The sequence below is a fragment of the Zonotrichia leucophrys genome, chromosome 4A, assembly GCF_028769735.1.
Source record: "Zonotrichia leucophrys gambelii isolate GWCS_2022_RI chromosome 4A, RI_Zleu_2.0, whole genome shotgun sequence".
In the NCBI taxonomy this organism is placed as follows: Eukaryota; Metazoa; Chordata; class Aves; order Passeriformes; family Passerellidae; genus Zonotrichia; species Zonotrichia leucophrys.
The window spans coordinates 6,462,943-6,484,172 of NC_088174.1; the positions used below are offsets into that span (position 1 = coordinate 6,462,943).

The 21,230-nt window shown below is 41.4% G+C and overlaps 1 long non-coding RNA gene across 1 annotated transcript; it reads right to left on the reverse strand.

Moving 5' to 3' along the window:
* Positions 1-338: 338 nt before the first annotated feature.
* On the reverse strand, positions 339-20,908 carry LOC135447959 (uncharacterized). The gene is made up of 3 exons (XR_010440355.1): positions 20,735-20,908; positions 2,358-2,549; positions 339-2,103 (listed from the first exon to the last, which is right to left on the reverse strand). It is a non-coding gene; the product is annotated as an uncharacterized LOC135447959 (long non-coding RNA).
* Positions 20,909-21,230: the final 322 nt, after the last annotated feature.

The following is a 21,230-nucleotide window of genomic DNA, read 5'->3' on the forward strand; positions in this document are numbered from 1 at the left end:
TGAGTAGAAGATACAAGAAAAAAGAGATTCAAAAAGGAAAATCACATGAATCAGATCTATTTATTATTTCAGCAGCTGTCTGCAATTTACCACCATGAATAACAAGTCAATCATAAAATCGAAGCATTTTTTATTAAATAGTACCTTTCACAAGGTGCTGAATATTATTCTATTACAATTAATAGCCCTTATAAAACATCATAAAGTCCCTCTATAGACATTGACCATTCTGGCCACAGAGGAGCAGTGGAACTGAAAGATAATGCTTATATAATGATAACACATTATATCAATGCATAGATGAATATATCTAAATGAACCATGCCCAGTCTTCATAAGGAAGGAAGATTTCTTGTTTGGTTTTTTGTTTTTGTTTTTTTTTTTTTTGTCAGGGCCTACATCCTAATGAAACTCCAGCATCTACTGTGAAATAAGAGACAAACCATGATAAAGTAGAGAGGGTATGACTGGACAAATTGTTTTCTTTCTGCAGAGAAAAGCATAATAAATTAACAAAAGTCCTGGTTTGGTCTGCTTTTCAAAGTGATGGCTTCAACATGTAAACAAGTCACAGCAGAGGGAAAACAGCACTTTTATTGTGAGACAGTGGACACTAGCTTATTCTTCATCCCTTGTTTTTCTCCTTTTAAACTTCTTTATCTAAATCCTGAACTGACTTCTTCCCTTTTTTCCTATTTCTTGTATTTTCAAGGCTATTAATATTCAGAATGGTTGATCTGTTCTTCTGTCTTGCATTGGGACTTCATCAGTGGTTGCTGGGCCACGCTCCTGCTGCCCTTTTTTGAAACCTGACACTGCTCAAAATTCACATTTCCCATGGTGACCTTCCACAGTAGTTAAGAGCCTGTATTAAATTGATCTATTTGCCACTGAAAGTTTTCCACATGTCTTCAGCCATCACTTACAGATTCTTGTGGTGAGCCAGCAGCAGGCAGGGAGGTGACATGTTCCTCTCCTTCTTCAAGTGTTTTAAATGAAGCTTTTCTCCCTGGGCACCAGTGGTATTGGAGGTACATTTCCTGGCTCTGTTTCTCTGCAGGATCTGTGGCCTGAGCCTCAAAGATGAGTCTCAGTGTCCATAAGCTGATGGACACTCATCAGCTAATAGAATTTGAAGAGAGACTCTACATGTGTTCCTGAAATACATTGTGAATATAATCTCCATATAAGCCTCTTACAGCATTCAACATCTGTTCTGTTGACTGACACTTTCCCCAGTGCTGTTTCCCCCACAAATCCCAGCCTAGCTGATTAATGTGGAAGTGAAACTGGTGCCTTTTAGGGCTGATTGTGTACTTTGAAAAGGGTGCTTCTACAAAGGCATGTTATTTTGTATTTTAAGACCACTTGTTTGCCAAGAGGATTTGGTGGTTTTCCCTTACCTGAAAAGAGAATCCCATCCCCTTTCCTGACTGCAGACATTTTTGCAACTGTAAAGTGCTTCCAAGCAAATCCTGACCTCACTCAGCACACAGAAAAATTACATTGACTCCAGCATGGCCAGGCTTGCTCTCCAGATTATTTGTGGCATAACTGTTTTGTAGGCAGTAATTGGATAAGCATCCACATTGGATAAGCATTAACCACATTAGTTATGTTTGCAATCCATATTAATTCTTATAAAAGAGACATGGTGTCAACAAAAAATAACCTGTTTGTGAAAAAGGAGCAAAGAACACGATTCAGAAAATCCCCTTCCCAGCAGAAGATTTTTCTTTGCTGGTTATTTACATTTAGGGACTGATGCCATGCATACAGAGCTTCTTACAGGGCATTTTTGACTGATTCTTTAAATTCCCTGATGTCCAAAGAAGGGATTTTTAAAGCAGCTATTTTTCAACTGGTTTCTGCTTTGCCTTTCTTGATGGGTAGGACATTCCTTCTGGTGTCTTTTCTTTGTGCTTCTATTTCTCAAACTGATAGCATGTTACCAAATGTGTCTTTCCACACAGTTGCACATTGAAGTACTTAACATAAATTTTGTTTAAAATCATAAGAAAAAAGTTATTTAATGTATTAGTCATGAAAGTTTTTACTGCAGGTTTCACTATGAGAAAGTTTCCCAGCTGAATCCCATCATCTCTGCAAACAGAACAAGTAAGATGAAGTAAATCCCTTCAGTAACAGATTGTGGGTTATGTATTTTCCCTTAGACCCCAGGTTCAGTATTGGGCTCCTGTATTTCCCAGAATTCCAGCTGTTTCCCAGCTCTGCCAATGCCATGGCACATGTACCTACAGGACTTAAAACACACTTGTGTCTGCCCAGCTTCAGCAGCAGCTGTTTGAAGAGATGTAAGATAATTTTAACCAAAAAATAATTTAGTGTTTATTTACCTAGAGGTTTTCAGTAAGCAGAAACTGTAACCCAAATCACAAAGAGCTGAGTAAATCTGGCTTTAGGTAAACTCTGCCTTTCCTGGGACAGCTGAGGAGAGTCAGGAGGGCTGGTTTAAGTAGGGGGTTCCTGCCTGCACACGAGGCTGTCTCAGCCGTGCACTCTCCTTCCCACCAGGACAAACATGGGAACTGAGTAACAAACACAGAAAGGAAGAGAGGTTTGCCTCTGGACATGTTAGATCAAGTTCCCAACGCTTTTATTTCCATCTCTGTAGCATTGTCCATTTAAAACAGCAGGTATCTGAGCCTGTGCCCAATTTCTATTGAGTGAATTTATAAAGGATTGGGACACTTTAAATTTTTCCTGCCATCCCTGGTGCATGACTCAGCAAAGCACAAACCAACTGACATGTAAGCTGCCATGCTGTCCACAGAAATACAGCAATCACCTCCAGAGGAAGGGTTTTATCCCTCACAGCATCTCCAGTTCATGCAAGTATTTACAAAACCTTTCCCTGGATATGATAACAGTATCTTTAGGGTCACAAATCTGAGCTTTTCTTCTAAACTAAGGAGCTACAATATAACCTCAAAAAAAAAAAAAAGTGTGGAATTGTAAATAACTATAACCCCCAAATATTCAGATGCTGTAGCTTGGAGTACAACATCAAATATTGTGAGAGTCATTATAAAAAACACAAGACTTGGCATGATGGAAGTGTGGCAGCCCATTAAATTGTAGCATTTTATAATCAACATCTGGCATTCCCAACCATCCCAGCCCCAGGTCCTGAGCTCTTCCCCTGTGGTGCCCAGAGCCCACCAGGACAGGTCATGTTCCTCCAGCAGGACACAAAGAGGGGGGAGCAGGAATGACCTGCCTTGGACAGAGCTGTGCCAGCACTGCCACTGCCCACACTGGCCAGCACGAGCCAGCTCAAGGCAGAGCTGCTCACTCTGCTTCGCATGGATTAACAGCCCAGGATTCCTACAGTGGCTGCTTGGAGGGATAGACTCACTAAAGTGCAGCTTAAATAAAATTCTTTTAAACATTTGGCCTCCTGGTCTGTGTGTTTGTCAAAAGGCACCTTCATTAGGCGATCTAAAAGCAAAACCACATTCTATAGAAATGAGGAATTTGACATAAAATCCAGAGAAAAGTTAGGAGCTAGGGAGACTGAAATAAACCAAGCTGTACTATCAGAAACTTTTCTTTATGTGTGTTGGAAAAGTGCTTCTCTCAAGAAGCCTTTTTATTTGCTTTTTATTCTTTGATAATTTCCACAGTAGAGAAATGCAAGATTTGAAGCTGTGCATGGGCACAGAGCAGATCAGATGCTCAGCTGGTACAAATCCCTGACATCAGTGGAGCTCTGCTGATACACCCCAGCTCGATGTCTGCACTAATATATCTGCAGACCACTCACGTGAGAAAGCTGCTTTGCACTGTTTGGCCACAAATGCCTTGTGGCCAGCTGCCCAGGGATGGCCTCCCAGGGCAGGAGTCAGTCCCACTGGGGTACCTGTGCACCCACTTGAGCCCTTCCCATGAGGGTGATGAAGGTGAGACCATACATGATCTTTTAGCCAAAAATTCCATGGGATTTAAACACTTACAGAAACAAAAAGGGGTAAAACAGCTTGTTCCCTTTGAGTTCAGTCACTGGTAACCACTTAAGGCTTAAAAAGAATCTTTTCCTCCAAGCCAGTTTATTCTGTAAGATATTTTATCATGAGGTTCCCTGACATACATGGGGGTGGCAACCTCTGAAGGGGGGATTTCAAACTCACTAGAGCTTCAAGTATGACCTAAAATGACAATTCCAATATTTCTATCAAATATTGAGTGGTGCTGAGCAAGAAAAGTGTACAACTACCTCTCTTCCAGTCATTTATCCTTTCTAATGGATCCTGGGGATAATGAATACTTTAGTGTCTGTTTATAATAGATAAATGTTCTACAATAGTGCCTCTCACTAAGAAAACATAATTTTAACTATGTAAGAGATTAAAAATAACTAGAGAAATATTGTGACAGATGGTGCTGCTCATGCTGCCTTAACATTTGGGCATGTTCTGTCTAATGTTTCTTTCATTCTCCTGATTCAGAACAGAAAATCCAATTAAATTAAGCATGTTGTAGCATTTCTGACATTTTTGTTCTTGTTTTGTTTCTTCATTTGCTGATGAAATCAGTCTGAATTTAATGCTCAGTTTAGATGAGGAATACAAGGCCAGGGGAGTAATTTACTCTGAGCAGACGTTATGAAAATTTGTCTGCCACACACTGAACTACTGCAGAGGGCAAGCACAGACTTCAGGCTCTGAGGTTTTCAGCCCTCTACCTCTTGAGGAAATGCAGTGAGCTGTGCTAAATAAGTGATGATTTTTCTTAGGGGATATAGCTAAAATTTCCCAGGGGGGTAGGGAGCTACATGACATTGGATTTACATAATATTCTCCTGTGGTTTTCCCCATTTTAGAGGTCTCACGCCTGCCTCTTTAAAAGGTGCAGGAGAGATCATAGCCTATTCCCAAATTTCTGTTTAAACTGAGTTAAGCACAATCAGACTCAGGTGTACCATCAGTAGACATATTTTGACCATATCTGTCACGGGATTTTAACAGATGTAAACTTTAATTGCTTCCATCAGACTTAAAATAAGGCCTTTCTTTCTTCTCTTTTCCAACCAATTTTATGTTTCTGGTGGAGGAAATATCCCAAAGCTCCATATCAGAGTGCTATAGCTCTCATTGATTGTGGATCCAGACAGAGTCTCTCCCTCTCAGAAATGTCTGTTTCACAGGAGTGAGGCTCCACCAGAGAGGGAAGGACCCAGGTGTCCCCCCTTTCCTGCCTCTGCTCATTGCTCAGGTATGAACCAGGTGTTGGCAGCCCAAAAGTTACTCTTATGCCTCAACTTCTCAGGCTTTTTACCAAAGTAATTCCATTTCAGCCTATTTTAGCTATTCTTGGACTGCATAAATATTAATTATTATAAACTTTGTACAGACAATTACATCAAACATTAACTATTGTCCAAATCTGACGCTAAAATTTGATCCAGCTGCACCCACAGCTGATTTTAAAATCCACAAGGATTTTATAAGTTTTAGGGGGTCCTGTCTGAAACTCATGACTCAGTGTGAGGACCTTCCTTATTCTTTGTATCTCTGGTCTCTATTGAACCATTCTAACCAATTTCCATGCAGTAATTAATAAAGTGCCCCTTATCACTGTGCTTATTAAATCTTGTCAAACCACTGTTAAACTGTGTTAAAGTCCATCTAGCTTATTGAACTCTGACAAATTACTATTTTACCTCAATAAAAGAGACTGCTGCTTCTCTTTTTTAAGTGGGTTGCATTCCACTCATCCATGACAAATTTGGATAGATGTCAGGATCCTGAACCTGGATTCACAACCCACTTTGGCAGGGGCTTTTAAAGAAAACTCCAGTCCTTTCTCAGCATGAACAATGGTCTTTCCTATACATCTTACATAGGTTCTTCCATGTTTTGGAAAGGGGAAGGGTAGGAGTAATATGAATTCTCCTCATTCAGACTCACAGGCTGACACCAGACAAGTCTGCAGGTGGGATTTCTACATAAGGATCTCAATATATTGATTCTATTTCCTAATTTCAGCTCTATCAAAATGGTTTTTCCATGGGCATGGGTTTGTAATTCTTTGTTACAGCATTGAACTCTCCCTCCTGTGAACTCATCCCACAGGTGTCCAGAGGGCCCCTAAAGGAAGTCAATTCTTTCTCCAGCTGGTGCCTTACTGCTGGAAAGTGGAAAACACCTCTCTGCTGAAAAGGAAACCTCTCAATGTCATTCACTCTGGCTGTGTAGAGCTGCCTGCACCTTTTCATATGAAGAAATTCAGCGAGATCTGCACACACAGCACAGCACAGGTCAGGTCAGTGCTTGGGGCTGTCCCTGGCAGGCTCTGGCAGCACCAAACTCCCTCCCACACCCCAGTCCTGCAGTGTCCATGGGGCATCAGAAACAGCCTGAGGCAACAGCTCCAATTTCCAGGGAAGCTCACCACCAAGAAGTAACATATGAACACACTGTGGCCACTTCAATCATTTTTAAGTATTTTGTCTCCACCACTCCCAGAGGAGAGTGAAATTTCATTCTGTTGCTTGGAGAGGTGAAAAAATATGCAATAAATCATTTCCACAGAGAAGAAACAATCCTGCATCTTTAACTTCAGCTTTGGTCCCTAAATAGGTCCAGCTGCCTTTATAAGAAAGTAGTGCTCAGTAGGAGTGAGGCTATCTGTTATTAAAAGAGTTGCAGCTGAAAGCTTGGTAGCTATATGAAAATTAAACTTAAATTGCATTTTAACTGATCAATATCCACTTTCTATGTTTTTTTCTAGGTATTTATGTATGAGTTCCTTTATAGACAGAGTAGCACACCATGGAAAACTCCCTTCTTACAACTGGCAAAACCTAAAGAAAAGGAGTTAGGCTTTAAAAAGATACAGTTAATGGTTTTTCTTTGCTATTGATATTGCAGAAATTTTTTATTCACTAGACTTCCAAGATGTTTCTGGGATATTTCCATGCAGCAGATTCTGTTTTATTCTATCAAATAAAAAAAAAATGCAATCTGAAGAAACCTAAAAATATATGATCCCCTTCATATTAATATTAAGTTATTTCAAGCGAATACAAGCTGCTTTCATCCCTCTATTCCTCTCTACATTTTGCAGGTTTTCATTTTCATTCCCTATATTGCTTTTGGAGGGAGAGGTAGCTTATTTTTAAGATTATGTAGGTGATTTGCTTCTGGGCTGTGTGTTGCACAGCTACCTTTCCTGGTGGTTTGGCAGGATTGAGTTTCTATAGCATGAGAGGTTAATGGTTTTTGGATAATGAAAGGAATGATGAGTCTAATGAAAGGAAAAGTGATGCACAAGCAGAGAGTTATAAAAGAAGAGGCAGGCACAAAGGATCACAGGGCTATGGGGTGTCTCATCAGAGTCTAGGGAAGTTAGCTATCCTGCCTTCCTGCAGGGAAATGGCATAGAATCATAGAACTATGAATTCTTCTGGCTGCCAGGGCACTCTGTTAACTCATATTTAACTTGCCATGAACACAAAGCCCCAAGGTTTGCAGGAGGAAGAGAAGAATTTAATCTCTGCCCTGAACTAGAGAGAACTCCTCAGCACTGTACCTGCAGAAATCCCAAATTCCTCTCTCACTCAGGCAGAGCTGCAGCCAAAGGAGCTCCTGCCCCTCTGCTCTGCCTGTGAATTTTCAGTTAATACCAGATCAGAGGGAATTCTCAGCTGGCTGCCAAGCTGCAGCTCCTGCTTATCCCTGCTGCTCCTCTGTGCCCTGGCTGCCCATCAGCAGCCAGTGCCCCCCGGCCCAGGGAGCGCTCCTGGGGCAAGGGCAGGAGTCTCTCTGTGTGCCCAGACAGCACTCGAGACACTGAGCTTGAGAGCTGGAAATAACAGCCCCTATTCTGCCAAAGGCTTTCAGTTTGCTGTACTATTGATAACAGCTGAAAACTCTTTCTCACTGCCTATGTGTGTTCCTTCCTTATCCTCTCCATATCTCTGGCTTGAGGAGCAAAGATAGTGGGACTGGTTCCCTAACATCTGTTCTTTGAATAATTACCTTTCTGGGCAGAGTGGATTTGGAGAAATGGCCATGTCTCACCCAGCCACTCACACATTTTCCTGAATAAAAGATTCTATCTGAAAGAATATTTTGCATAAGCAGAATTAATCAGCTTGCTCCTGCTCTTGTGGTCATGGGGAGCTAAGCTCTTGTACAGATTTCATGCACTGTACAGAAGCTTCACTATGACAAAAACAGTGAGAGAGAGCACACAGTTAAACTCCTTTAGAGAAGCAAATGGTAGCCAGCAAATAAGCAGTAGCACCTTCCATTAACTGCTCTGCATCCTGCCAAACACTGTTTTCCCAAAGCAGAAAAGGAGACCATTTCTTCTCTGAGTCTCTTGATTTTAGGGATCCATTATATTTTTCAACCATATTTCCCAATGGATTTATGTGCCAAACAAGGCAGCATCAATGATGCCAACCTGCATTCTGGCATTCTGCAAAATTCAATTCTGGAATTCTGCAAAATGCCAAGGATTTCCTGGCAACCCAAAGTAACCAGGTATGGGGGACTGGGCAGAAGGGATATTTTCACTGAAGATTCCAGTCAGGAGTTTACCTGTCCTTCTTTTTAATGGGATTTCCTTTGCAGATGCTCAGATGTTTTGAAACCTAAAGCTTTATTGTTACAAATACTGCTGCAGTGCACACCTCTGTGACAAACAATTGTCAAAGCCATCAGCTTCTACTGCCAATTTATGCAAAACATTGGGTGAAATAGACCCTCACATGTCTGAGTGATTGTCTTTGAAAAGAGTTCTTAAAAAAATAGAAGTCAGGTTCTTGGTGAGTCTCATTATTTACTCCGGGCTACAACATCTGAAGGCGGATTTTGCATCTGGCTGCTGTCACCGTGAGTGAAGTCAAAACATCCTGCTCTAGCTTTTGTTTACATACTGCAACCAGCTCCCCAACTCAGTGTGCAACTTGAAACACAGCAAAAACCTGCTTAAATATGTGCTCCCTGACATACCTCTCTTTGCCTAGGATGGACTGCAGCAGTGATCTTTACTGACAGAAAGAATGCTAGCGTTAGGTTTGCAAACAATGCTCAAAAAGCAGGACTTTTTTACAAAACAAAAGTACTTGGAAAATCTGCCAACCAATGCTTCAACCACTGCCACGGGGGTTCTGCAAGAAGGCATCTCAAATTTCACTCAGAGCTTCTGTTTGGGAAAAAAAAAATCAGGGAGGAGCTGAGCACTTGTGCCCTGATGTCTTGTCTGGCACTCACTGAGCATGGTGAGGGAATGTTGGAAGGGGTGAGGCTGCTCATAAGTGGAGCAAGGATTAGAGCAGAGGTGGGCTGCAAAAAGCCCCTCAGCGTGCTCTCATGTGCTCTCTGAGGGGTGCTCCAGCATTCTGACTGAGAATTCTCCCTGGAGAGCTGGTGCTTTCTCCTGTGGCTGGTGCTGGCCTCTCTCTGTACCTGCCTGGGGCTCCTGGGAGGCACCTAAACCTGACCACCAACAGTCAGGAAACCAAGAAATCTGCTATTCCAAAGTGACTACATGAGATAAATTCCCTCTCCTTCTAATATAAAGTTCAGTGTCCAATTATTATTTGATCTGCTTGCTTTTAACACATCAAGGAGCTGGGAGAGCAGAGAGCTGCTGAGCAGAGCAGAGGTTTCTGTGCTGGCAGCCACCTTCCCTCCACTGCTCCCAGAACATTCCTGCTTGGCAAAGGCACTGAGAGGGTTTGATCCTGATAAGTGCCAGACAGAAGGGGAATGAGGAGTAGAAACAGACAGACCCTGTCCTTGAACACACCAAAAGGTTGAGCATTCAGTTGATTTTTCACTCCCACCTTTCTCTGTCACCTGCAGGTGAGTGATGTTCTCATTCCAACTTCAAATAAAAGTGTCTGAATAACCTGATGTCATCCTGAGGATTGGCTTTCCAGTGGATAAGATGTAAATGAAGGATTTATTTTAAAAGGGAGACAAAACCACACGTTCTATTCTGTAAAATGCTCTTCCCATGGAAATTAAGGGCTGTATTATTTGGACAAGGATTACTCATTGTTTCCCTTTTAAAACGTAAGACTGGAACCAGGATTATGCTGCAAAACTTTATTCTTAGTGAGAGCAAGTTCCAGTGGGAAATTCAGTCTTTCATGTTTGTAATTTAGGGATGATGTTGGTCTTTACTATGCCACAACAAGTAAGACTTCAGAGAACAGAATGAAATTTGTATGTAATATTAATATATGGATGCTTCTCATCTCAGTCTTTGTTCCTGATTTAACATTTGCATGAAAGCCCATTGCTAACTTATTTAGCATTTTGGCCTCATAAAGAAACAGTGTTTCTTATTAAAATGCTACTACATTTTCCTTTGAGCCTGATCCTTCTCTGGTTTATTGTGCTCAGCCTCCTGTGATGAGTGTGTCCTCTTCAGCACAATGCGCAACCAGTAATTTTAATGTACAAAGATCACTTCAGCTGACTTATCCTTGGAATGAAGAAAAGCTTTGTTCTTGTGCCTGGGAACTTTTTTAAATTCTTATGTGCATGTCTGAATATTTCCAGTATCGCAGCATCCTGGCTTTATGTTCCATGCAACAATTTTAATTGGAGTAGACTTTATGTTCAATGCTAAAATTATGATGTTAGAGGATAATAACATCGACATTATCATTTCATTATCCAGCTTAATTTCTTAAAAATAATGAGTTTGAATTTTTGTAACAAATTAGTTCTGAGGCCTCACTTCTACGAACTGAGCAGATATGTTAGTCACAATTAACAAAAGGGAAACCATTAAAGAAAGTGAAGGAGGGATACTGTGCTAAAGCTACAGTCTTCCTGGTATTTCAAATCCATTTCCATCACATTACTTAGTTCCTACTTCATGGAGTCACTGCCAGCTGGTGACATTCACTGTAAATCCTAAATGGTGTCCTCTGGCTTGTTCCCATATACCCAGTCATAGATGGAGAAAGAGAAAAGACAAGATTCTCAGCCACTCCAAATGATTCCTTGTTGGAAGCCCCCGAGAGTTCACAAGATGTCTCTGCAGCACGGTTAGTGCCATATTATAGAAAACATGGAAATCCATGTCAGCTAACCCAACACCATTTCCACAGACAAGCTATTCTTCATCTGAAGGCTTAAAAAAATAAAATATCTTCTCATGTCTGTGTGGCTCCTTGATTCCTATCAATAAGTAAAAATGCTAATTATCCAGAGTGTCTAGACACCATGTTAAAAATCTAGCACTATGAGATCAGCATATGTTGAATAAAATTATTTTAGAGTTCATGGAAGTTTGCAGACAGCTCGAGCACCCTCAGACAGAAGATGGGAAAGAGATGGAGAGAGAGAAAGAGGATGGAAATTGTATTCTTGCCCACTGTGCATAGGACAAGAACAATGGAATTAGAAAGCTATGGAGAAAGTTTAAGTTGAACATAAGAAAAATGTTGTAACGCTAAGAATATCAAGAATGGGACTGGACTGTAAGGTTAGAGCCTTGCCATCACCTTAGGTTTTTAAGAACAGCTTAGAATGATAAATTACTCTTGACAATTCTCTAGGTGTAGTTCATTCTGCCTAAGGGGGAAGAGATGGACTCAGTTATTTCTCAAGGTCTCTAGGAGAGTTTTGTGTCCATCATCCTCTCCGTGTGATTCCACAAAACCGGTACCACAAAGAACTTGAGCTGAACTGATGCATCTCACTACCAAATCTATCTCAGTCTGCCAGGTGCAGTCCCTCCAACAGATAGATTTGGGCACAGCAGCCTAAAACAAAAACAGACCTGTATCAGAGAGCTGCTGGCGAATCATCACTTTTGGTGTTAAATTGATGTTTATGAAAACATGCCTGTACCTTGGACCAGGAAACCCTGTCCTCAGTAATGCCCAGCTACCAATTTGGGATCACTGGATATTACCCAAATATCACACAGCTGACCACATTTTCTTTCCAGGCTTTTATCAGAGGTCACTAAAGCATGAGCTCCAGCCCAGCTGGTTGGAAAGCACAGGGTGTCACAGCTCCCAGAGTGGGAATGCCTGCTGGCCCCTCAGAAGGGAGAGGAGTGGGCTCAGTCCCAGCTCCTGCCTGGGAACAGGCACAGAGGGAGCCTGGCTGGCTCTGCAAACCATCAGCCTGCACTGCAGACCCTGCTCCAGATACCAGCAGAGCCCAGAGCTGGGGCACTGAGGCTTTTTGTGCAAGGGTTATTGCTGACAACACAAGAACAGTAAATTAGAGACAGGAATGGAGCAAGGCATCAAGGCCCCTATGGCACAATCTTAAAAGAATTTAATATTCTGAGTTATTTCACTTTCTACTGTATCCACATGCCATTTGTAATACAGACAAAGCAATATCCAGAAAACAAATTAGGTGTAATTTTCATGCTAATTATGCTACATTCATCTATCCTTTTGTCGTATTTATTTTTATATTGTGTCTTTAAAACATAAAAAGACAATAATATTAAAACACAGAAATTAAATTTTAACATTGTTTTGCCTTCTGCATTCTTCCTATTTTGCATAATAATTCCCAGGTGACATTTTATCTTGTCTTCTCACTTATATTCACAGATGACAGAGTTATTTATTCCCTTGGCTGAAGCCTGGGGGGTTCTTTTCAATCCTTGCACAACAAAACCTTGTATGAGAGGTGCAGGTGTTTTGAGCAAGGGCAGGAGGAGAAATTAGAAGGTCTAATATTCTTTCACTTGTGACTGTGCAAGCCAGGAGTAATATAAACGAAGTTAAGGAATTCACCAGTTTTACAGTGATGTATGTGCCTGGGAAGAATTGGATTGATCACCAGCATTTATACAATATCATGTCACCAGCTGATCAACCAATTCTTTCTCAGTGCTGTTACATTTTTCTGAGGCAAATTAAATTGTAGATTAAATCCATCAACAAGTCCTTGGGTCAGAATGTAGTTGCAGCTATTTACAGCTATTTTAAAAACATGTTTCATAAAGGGGCCCAAGTTGAAAATGTTGTAATTTATTTATCAATGTTCTTTAATATTTCAGGAAGTTCTGATGATAATTTTTATTTATTTATATATTTCAGGGGTTTATTTAATATGCCCATCATCCTCTCTGGATGATTCTACAAAACTCATATCTAAGGAACTTGAGCTGAACTGATGTGTCTCAACACGAAATCCTTCCTAATCTGTCCCAGGAATGCCATGTAGTGCCCTTGTGAAATCACAACATTCAGAACCTATCTGGGAGCAGAGAAATAAAATTTTATGTCTGAGAGCTCTCATGGATCTCTTACCCAGGACTCAAAAAACTTCAGTCTCTTGAATTACCCTTCCCAAAGGATCTTTCTAGCTGTGAAGAAGAGCAGGATGAGATTTCTACTCTAGCTGGAACATTATATCATTTTGGACCTCTTAGGCTATGAAATAACACAGGTAATTAATTCCCATCCAAAATGACTCTGAAAAAGTGCTGAGCTTCAGGCAGACACCCAGCTTATATCCTGCTTACATCTGAGAATAATCCTTGGCTTCACCTCATAAAGGACAAACATAATGCAAGGGTTTATGTCAGTATATTTGCTGTTTATCCCTTAATCTTTTATCTCCAAAAGTGAAATCAAATTGAGAATCTACCATTTTCTCTATTTAAAGAGACTGGCTCTGCATCTGCTCTCACAACTGCAAGTTTTGCTACTGTTTTCCCAAATATGGCTCTTTAGACACATGTGCTGAAAACTCAGTCACAGAAATTAGTCTAATTAGACTAGATTAAAATTACACTCCCAAAATTATTGCCGAGCCAAAGTTTGATGCAAATTTCTATTTGTTTTTTATAAGCCCCATCTCAGCATCATGCCAATTTTCACATCTGTTCATGCTAAGAAAGCAAGACTGGTAGTGATGCCTCAGGTTTTAGCTTTTCTATTTTTCAGATTCTGTGCTGCTTTAGTGTATGGGTCTGGGCTTCACATGAGGGGATGGTGAGCTCTGTGCACAGAGTTGGGAGACAAAACAATTCCTGCTCCAGCTGGGCACCAAGGACAAATGATCCAAATCTCAGGCCCAAGAGCACAAACAACATGGGCTGGAGAGAGGAAAATAAGGATGGGATTTAATGGGGTAAAGCTGTTATTGGACAATTAATTCCAATATGCAAATGGAGCAGAGCTTATAAAAATGAGAGACCTTGTGACTGGTTGTCCATTTTGTGACCATTTTTGCTCATTTTGGGTGTAGCCCTGGCTGGGCTCTTGTGCTGCCCAAGGTGGATCCATTGAGGCCTTTTAATAAATCCCTACTTTGTTCTTTAGCTCTGTCCAGTCCCTGTTCTCCCTGTTTCACAAGGCATTGGCAGCACATCCCTCCCTTATTCAGAAATCACCTTCCTGAGACACAGCCTGACCCACAGCAGACCCAGGGCAAGCCATGATGAGGAATTCCAGGCAATGTCAAAGGTTCAGCTGAGCAAAACCAAATGAGCAGAGCCCATGACACATCCCATATTACAGCTAACCTCATGTTTCATAGCAGTTTGAGGCAGCACAGAAGACAGCTGGCAGGGACTTGCTCATCTAACCAGCCAGCTACAGACAGATGCTGTGCATGAAACAGGAGCCATGGCCATTGACACATCTCACATGCCAGACAGTGGGGCAAAGTGACTCAACCTGACACAAAGAGGAAATTGTGTATGACATGTCCTTCATTTCAATGAGTAACATGTCACTTCTGGCCCAACTTTTCATCTGAAGCATCAAATGCTATGTGACAGGACTTACATGCGATTTCTGGGGTGCTAAAAGTTTGCTTATGTACATATAAACACTCTAAATATAACAAAAAGCACACAACTATGCAACAGAAAAACAATTTCTGCAGTTAAGTGTGTTATTGGAACCCCTGATCAGGATTTTCAATTTTTTGATTTCTTAATCTGTTTTAATAATACACCTTATAACTGCTGTCCACAAGCATTAACAATCATATTCTAGAGAAGCAATTGCCAATTATTAATTCCTTCTTACAAATCATTGGTTTGCTTCCAACAGTGATGTTTCTGGCTGACTGGACTGAAACATGATTCTACTTGAATGGGAACATCAGAGATAATGAGAAACCCTGTGAGAAGTGAGACTGTGAAGTGGGCAGTATATGGCTGTGACAGCACAGATTAAGAAGTCTCCCCCGGTCCTTTGTCAGGTGCTCCTGAACAGCAGTGCTTTCTCAACTACCTGATTACACATTGAGATTTCTTTTCCAAAAGCAAGACTCCAAATTTGATAGGAAATTGGTATTTTGTAGTGATGTCAAAATCACAGAGCTCAGAGACAGATCGAAGTTCTTTCACAATATAATTTCTCCAAGTGAAGGCTTGCCATGGGCAAAGTTATAATGATGTGAATGAAAATAGAATTCCTGTGTAACTATAGGTAAAATCATATATATATATGTACAGAAGGGTCCATCCTAACCTGTGCACAGAGCATCTTTGGAAGAGATTCACCCGTGAACACTTTCAAGCCAAAACAATTCTTATTTTCTGCAAATTTTTATGCAATGTTCTAACCTCACATAAATCAAAGGATTTAAACTCGGTGGCCTTGCTTGTGTAATAGATTTCTTTATTCCATTCAGACAATAAAGTCAGTATGGAAGGAGGAATTGCCCCAGAACCTCTGCCCAGAACAGCCCTGGGTCAGAATTCCAGACACTCATCCAGCAAAGTACTGGATCATGTGCTGAAATTCAAACAATTAAGATCCCACTGCTGGGTTTGGCAATCCTTCTGTAGTCTACAAAAGCTTCGTGGACTTTGCTAGACTATATGTTAATTTTTTTAAAAAAAGCTCTGAAAAAGGTGTACTTCCTCCCAGCTTCTCCAATTAGAGATTAGGAGAAAACAGAATTATTTCTGTACGTAAGGATGAGCATCTTGGCCAAGAGCAAGCTGCAAATTACCCACCCACCTCCTCATTGCTCACTTATGGATATAAAGGGCCTATAAAAACCAGAGAAATCTGGGATAGGAGGTCTTGTGGCAGCATAGCACCTCAAATAGTTTGCACTCAATAATTAACATTTCTCCTTGATGCTCTGCATTACTAGATATTCCCAAAGCATATGCAGCAGAGAGCAAAACAGATTTACAACGCTAACAGGAATTTTATTAGTGGCAACATTGGCAGTAAGCATGTAGGCAGAAAGCCAGTGGGTAACAAAATTGGGTGAGGTTTTCTGTTGAATTAGTCATGCTCCAGTGTTAATCAAGCTTTTGTTTCTGACACTTGACTTTGCAAGACCTGGTCCAGCTGCCAGCATTCAGGGCTTTAGCTCAGGTATTAGAAAACTGTGGATAGTGACTGCAATAAACCCCAGAATTGATTCTGAAGCTCTTTATAGCTCTGCCAACACATTCAGTGCCTGCACCAACTCCTGAGTTCCAGTGTTCTGTGGATTACACCCAGCCCAGAGGCTGCACCCCTGCAGGGGCAGGTGCTCCCCTGGCCCCACAGCTGCTCTGCCCATGCTCCTGCTGTAAACTCCATTTCAGAGCTGAAATGTGGCTCCAGGACTGACCACCCGGCCCTGTGGGGCTGCTGGGATCTCTGCTACTGAGGATTCCCAAATGCCAAATGTGGCCACTAGCAAAACCAGCAGGAAAACTGCCAGAAAGTTCAAGACACAAGAACTGTGTGTCCTTTTCAAAACACCTGGTGTCAGTGTCTAAAAAAAATTCTTTGAAGATTTTCTGATTCATTGGGAGCTGAAAACACAGCATTGAGATCTTATCCACATCTAATCCCATAAAATGCAAATACCCAATGAGTCAGAAATAAAACCTATTTGTTATCTCTCCAGTTTTGACTTGCTCAGTGTCAATTACAAATCCCAGAATTGGGATTTGTGGATAGCCACATTATTGCCTCCATTTCCTTCAGAAAAAAGGACATTATGACCATGCAGACAGGTCATTAAGTCAGACAATTCTCCTTTACTTCCTGTCTGTTATTTATTTACAAAACAAATATTTTAAAGAATGAGATGTGGTGTCATATGAACATACACTATCCTATGCTCGATCACAACTCCTTACACACCAACACCAATGTTTGTTTTGAAATATTTCCATGCAATGGAGGCATTAGCAGCTGTTTATATTGATTCTCTGCTGGCCAATAATAATCATCCTGCAGACTTTATCTTTGTTTGGTCACTTCTGTGACCCATCTGCTCTGTTTAGTCCTCTGCTCTGACAGAACCAGTGGCATTATGATTACATGGACCTGTATCACTCTGACAAATATAGCTGAAATTTACTCATGGGTTAAAAATATCACTGTGAGGGAGAGGAAACACAAACAGATATACAGATGGTCTAATTGCTTAAGTCTTCCTTCCTCCTGAAGATCAGCTTTAGAACTGGTGATATAACAGACTGATGTCAACCAGTGTGCCATGGGAATGGGTCTCAGTGCTTGAAGCATGGTAATGAACTCCTCTAAAACCTTACAAGCACAGGCAATGTTCCAGAGCACCTTCCCAAATAGGAGAGCAGTTGGTGAAATATGTTCAGAACATGTGTCCCTTGAAATTCAACTGTAGCTTTTAAAGAGAGGGAATCTAGAATAATGAAGGGAAAATACAGTAAGGAGTACAGAGCAGGAACCATTTGCCAACTGGAAACAGCACAAAGGGAGCATCAGCCTATGCCAGGCTGCCTGGGTCACTGCTTCCTGCAGTGAAATACAGCAGCTATTCACAGCTGTCATCATTTTTAAAACATATTAAGCTACCAAATAATCTTGAGGTAATGTAGGATGATTTCCCTCTCCTGTTGCAATTGGCTTTGAACAGCTGTCATATAGTTATTAAAACATCCTATAAGCAACATATTAGAAATTAACCATGCACATAAATAACTCTGCAAGTTGAGAAACTATTTTTTCTTTCTGAATTAGTAATAAAAACTTTTCAGCAGTGTAACAGTTCAGGCTGGGATGGAGTTAATTTTCTTCATAGCAGCTTGTAGAGTGCCATAGTTTGTAATTGTGACCCAAAGAGTGTTGATAACACACCAATGTTTTGGCTATTACTGAACAGCACGGAGGCCTCTTCTGTTATTTTCACCCACAAGTTTTCTCACTTTTCCCTTTCAGTTCTCTCCACCAGGCTGAAGGAGGGGAATGAGTGAGCAGCTGTGTGGGGCTGAGCTGTCTACTGGGTGGGTTAACCCACTAGACACAGTTTTTATTCCATTCATCTTGCTAAACGGAGTCAACACTGACTCATGTTTTCAGGTGTCTTAGAAATGTTTGACAATGCTGAGCAAAAAAATGAATATATAATCAAGGAGTGCCATGAAGGAGTCCTTGAAAGAAGCTGGAGAGCTTCACCTAATTCCTGCTACATTTTAAGTCAGATCCATGAGAGACTCATAAACCATGCCTCATAGTGCCTTCAGTAAATGGCAGCTGATGCTTCTATTTTGGTTATATTTATGAAATATCTCACAATACTAAAAAATGCACCCGATTGTTAAAATACACAAAGAAATGTCTAAGTCAGATGGGTGAAAAGGTTCCTCTACCAGTATCTGATGGGCCATCAATTAGTGCTGCTCCTTAAGGGAAGGGCAGAATGGAACATCAAGAAAGCAATATATGTGCTCAGCTGGAAAAGATCAAAGACTTGAAAATCACTTTTAACAGACAGGGGTTGATGTCACACTGGGTTCCCAAATTCTACTGAATCTTATAGATATCAAAAAAAGGTAAGGACATGAGTTGTGGCTTTTCTTTTTTTTTAATGTGGCTTCCTTTAGAAAGCCTCCATTGGACAAGACTTCTAAGCCATGGAAGTAGAGCAGTGGCTGGTGAGTCCCACAGCTGCTCTGTGCAGTCTGAGAGCACTTACAGGATGAGAGGCAGAATTGAAGGTAGCTCAGGAAACAAGAAAGCCATTCAGGAACTTAAAAAGAAAGGTTTGGGCTTTGCTCTCTCATTACTGGGACATCTCCATGTTTGGTCTTCCAAGGGACAGTCCAGGGACACATCAGGAACAGCAGGGAACCTGGCTGGGTATTTTTGGAGTTGAGTTTTGTTTGTTTGGATTTTCTTGAGTTGTAATTCCTTCTTCCTTAGCCCCATTTCTGTAAGAATGGAGGCTTTCACCCAGAACACCACCCTGTAGGAAGGGCACTCTCCTGGATGTAGAAGCTGCCACTGCAGACACCCTTAACCCGAGGAACCCCTGAGATAGCAGCCTCCCACCAAATGAACACGTTCAAACAAAATAATTGCCTACACACAAAGTTCAGCCTTTGAGCTCTGGTGCAGCTCTAAATAGACATGGAAGCTAAATACAGACTTTTCCCTACATCTCCCTCTCTCTCTGACACTTCCTATCCCCTGAGATCTACTCCATCTGCTATGAAGCCCTGTGGGGAGCAGCCTCCACCCCCAGGCTGGATATGAGATTCAGCTAAATTAGCACTGTGACCTCCCCAGTGGAGCAGGGCACACAGTGTGGGGAGGGCAGTGCTAAAAGGCACAAATGCCTTTTTGTTTGGGATCCAGATCACTGGGAAATAACACAGGCTCTGTAGGGAAATGTGGCAGAAGCCAGGCTGGAATCTGGTCAGCTCTGCTAGAATTCCTCCAGATCCTTTCCAGTCCTCCAGGCACACACCCTCCCTTCACTTAGAGGATCTGTTCATTTCCAAACAATTTATCATTTGGGTTTTCTTTGCTCCACCCCATCAGAAACACTTCCTAAACAGAATAGAAAATTGTCAGATTGCACTTAGCTGAAGAAAAGATGGGAGTGAAACTTTGCTGGATTGTCCCCAGACTGACAGCAGAGCCATAGCATGGACTCAGTGATTCTATATCCCTCCTGTCAGCTATTCAGGAGCAGCTCCTGCCACAGCACCTAAAGTAGCTTCAAGCTTATCTTTGGGCAAAAGCCTTTTTTACAATTTTTGCCTTCTCCTTTATTTTTACTTGCCAAAACTCCTGTGATGTTGTCACCAAGGCTCTGCAGCTCTCCCCAGGGGCAGAGGCTAACACAGCCATAGTCCTTCTGTGCTGGTTGAACAGCCGATTGCTCACACTGGAGGGTTTTTTAACCCTCACTAATAAGAGCCAAAAGCATTTTAAAAAGGAAAAAAACCACTTGAAATCTTGTCATTTTCTGCCAAACACTTTACACAGAAAAATAGATTTTGTTAATACCAGTTTTCCCAAGTGTCTCAATTACCTGAAAACACTGCTTAGTTTAAATGCTACAAGCAAATATAAGAGAGAAAGAAACACTCTGAGCTGTCAAATCTAAAATTGAGAAATCTTATTATAACTTATGTATAGCTCACCCATTCCCTAATGCTTCAGCCTGGGGAAGGAACATCTGGACACCAGGAACACTCGTGCTGCACTTTCTCATGGCTTGTAGCTGTTCCCAGCTTGCTCACAGCCCTGAGCACAGCCACAGAGGGGATTCAGGTGAGGAATGCTGGGCAGGTACATAAGTGTGTGGAAGCAAACAAACTGGGCTAGGGTTTTACATGATCCTGTAAAAAGGGAGATCTCCACCTCCCTCTGAGCATGGGTGCCTCTCATCACACCCCATCACCACAAGCACTACCCACTAGTTTGCTCTGATTTCCCCTGGCAGTATTTTTTGCAAAGGATTGGTGTTGTCATCTTATCACAGGGATTCCATACTGTTATCTCCTTATCACAAAAGTTCCATACCTTCTTGGTGCTTCTCATAGTCAGCTCCTCAGAACACTGCCACCTTCTTCTCCACAAAGCAGCCACTAACTCCAATTCTTTCCCCCCAGCCACCTCACTCTTTTATAGCACTCTTCTTCTCATTGCTTACAGCTGTGGCCTGTTAAAGTCAGGCCTGCTCCTAATCCTTGATAATTGGCCCAGCTGCAACTCCTTAGGGGTAAGATTACTTTCCAAACTATCTTTATTTTCTTATATTCTATCCCCCTACAGATTGGACCCTCTTCCCTGTCAAGCCTTAACAAAGCAATTACTGACCTTTGTGGTGACTGCACATACTCCTACAATGAATCGATGCCTCCTTCAAGAATTCTTTAGCAGGAATTCATAACAGCATGGACAAAGCTTGTCAAAGGACAGCATGTTAAGCCCTTCCATCAATTTACTTAATTTCCTTTGGTTTTACTTCACACAGAATGTACAAGATATTGGGTCAGTAACCAGAGGTGAGACCTTC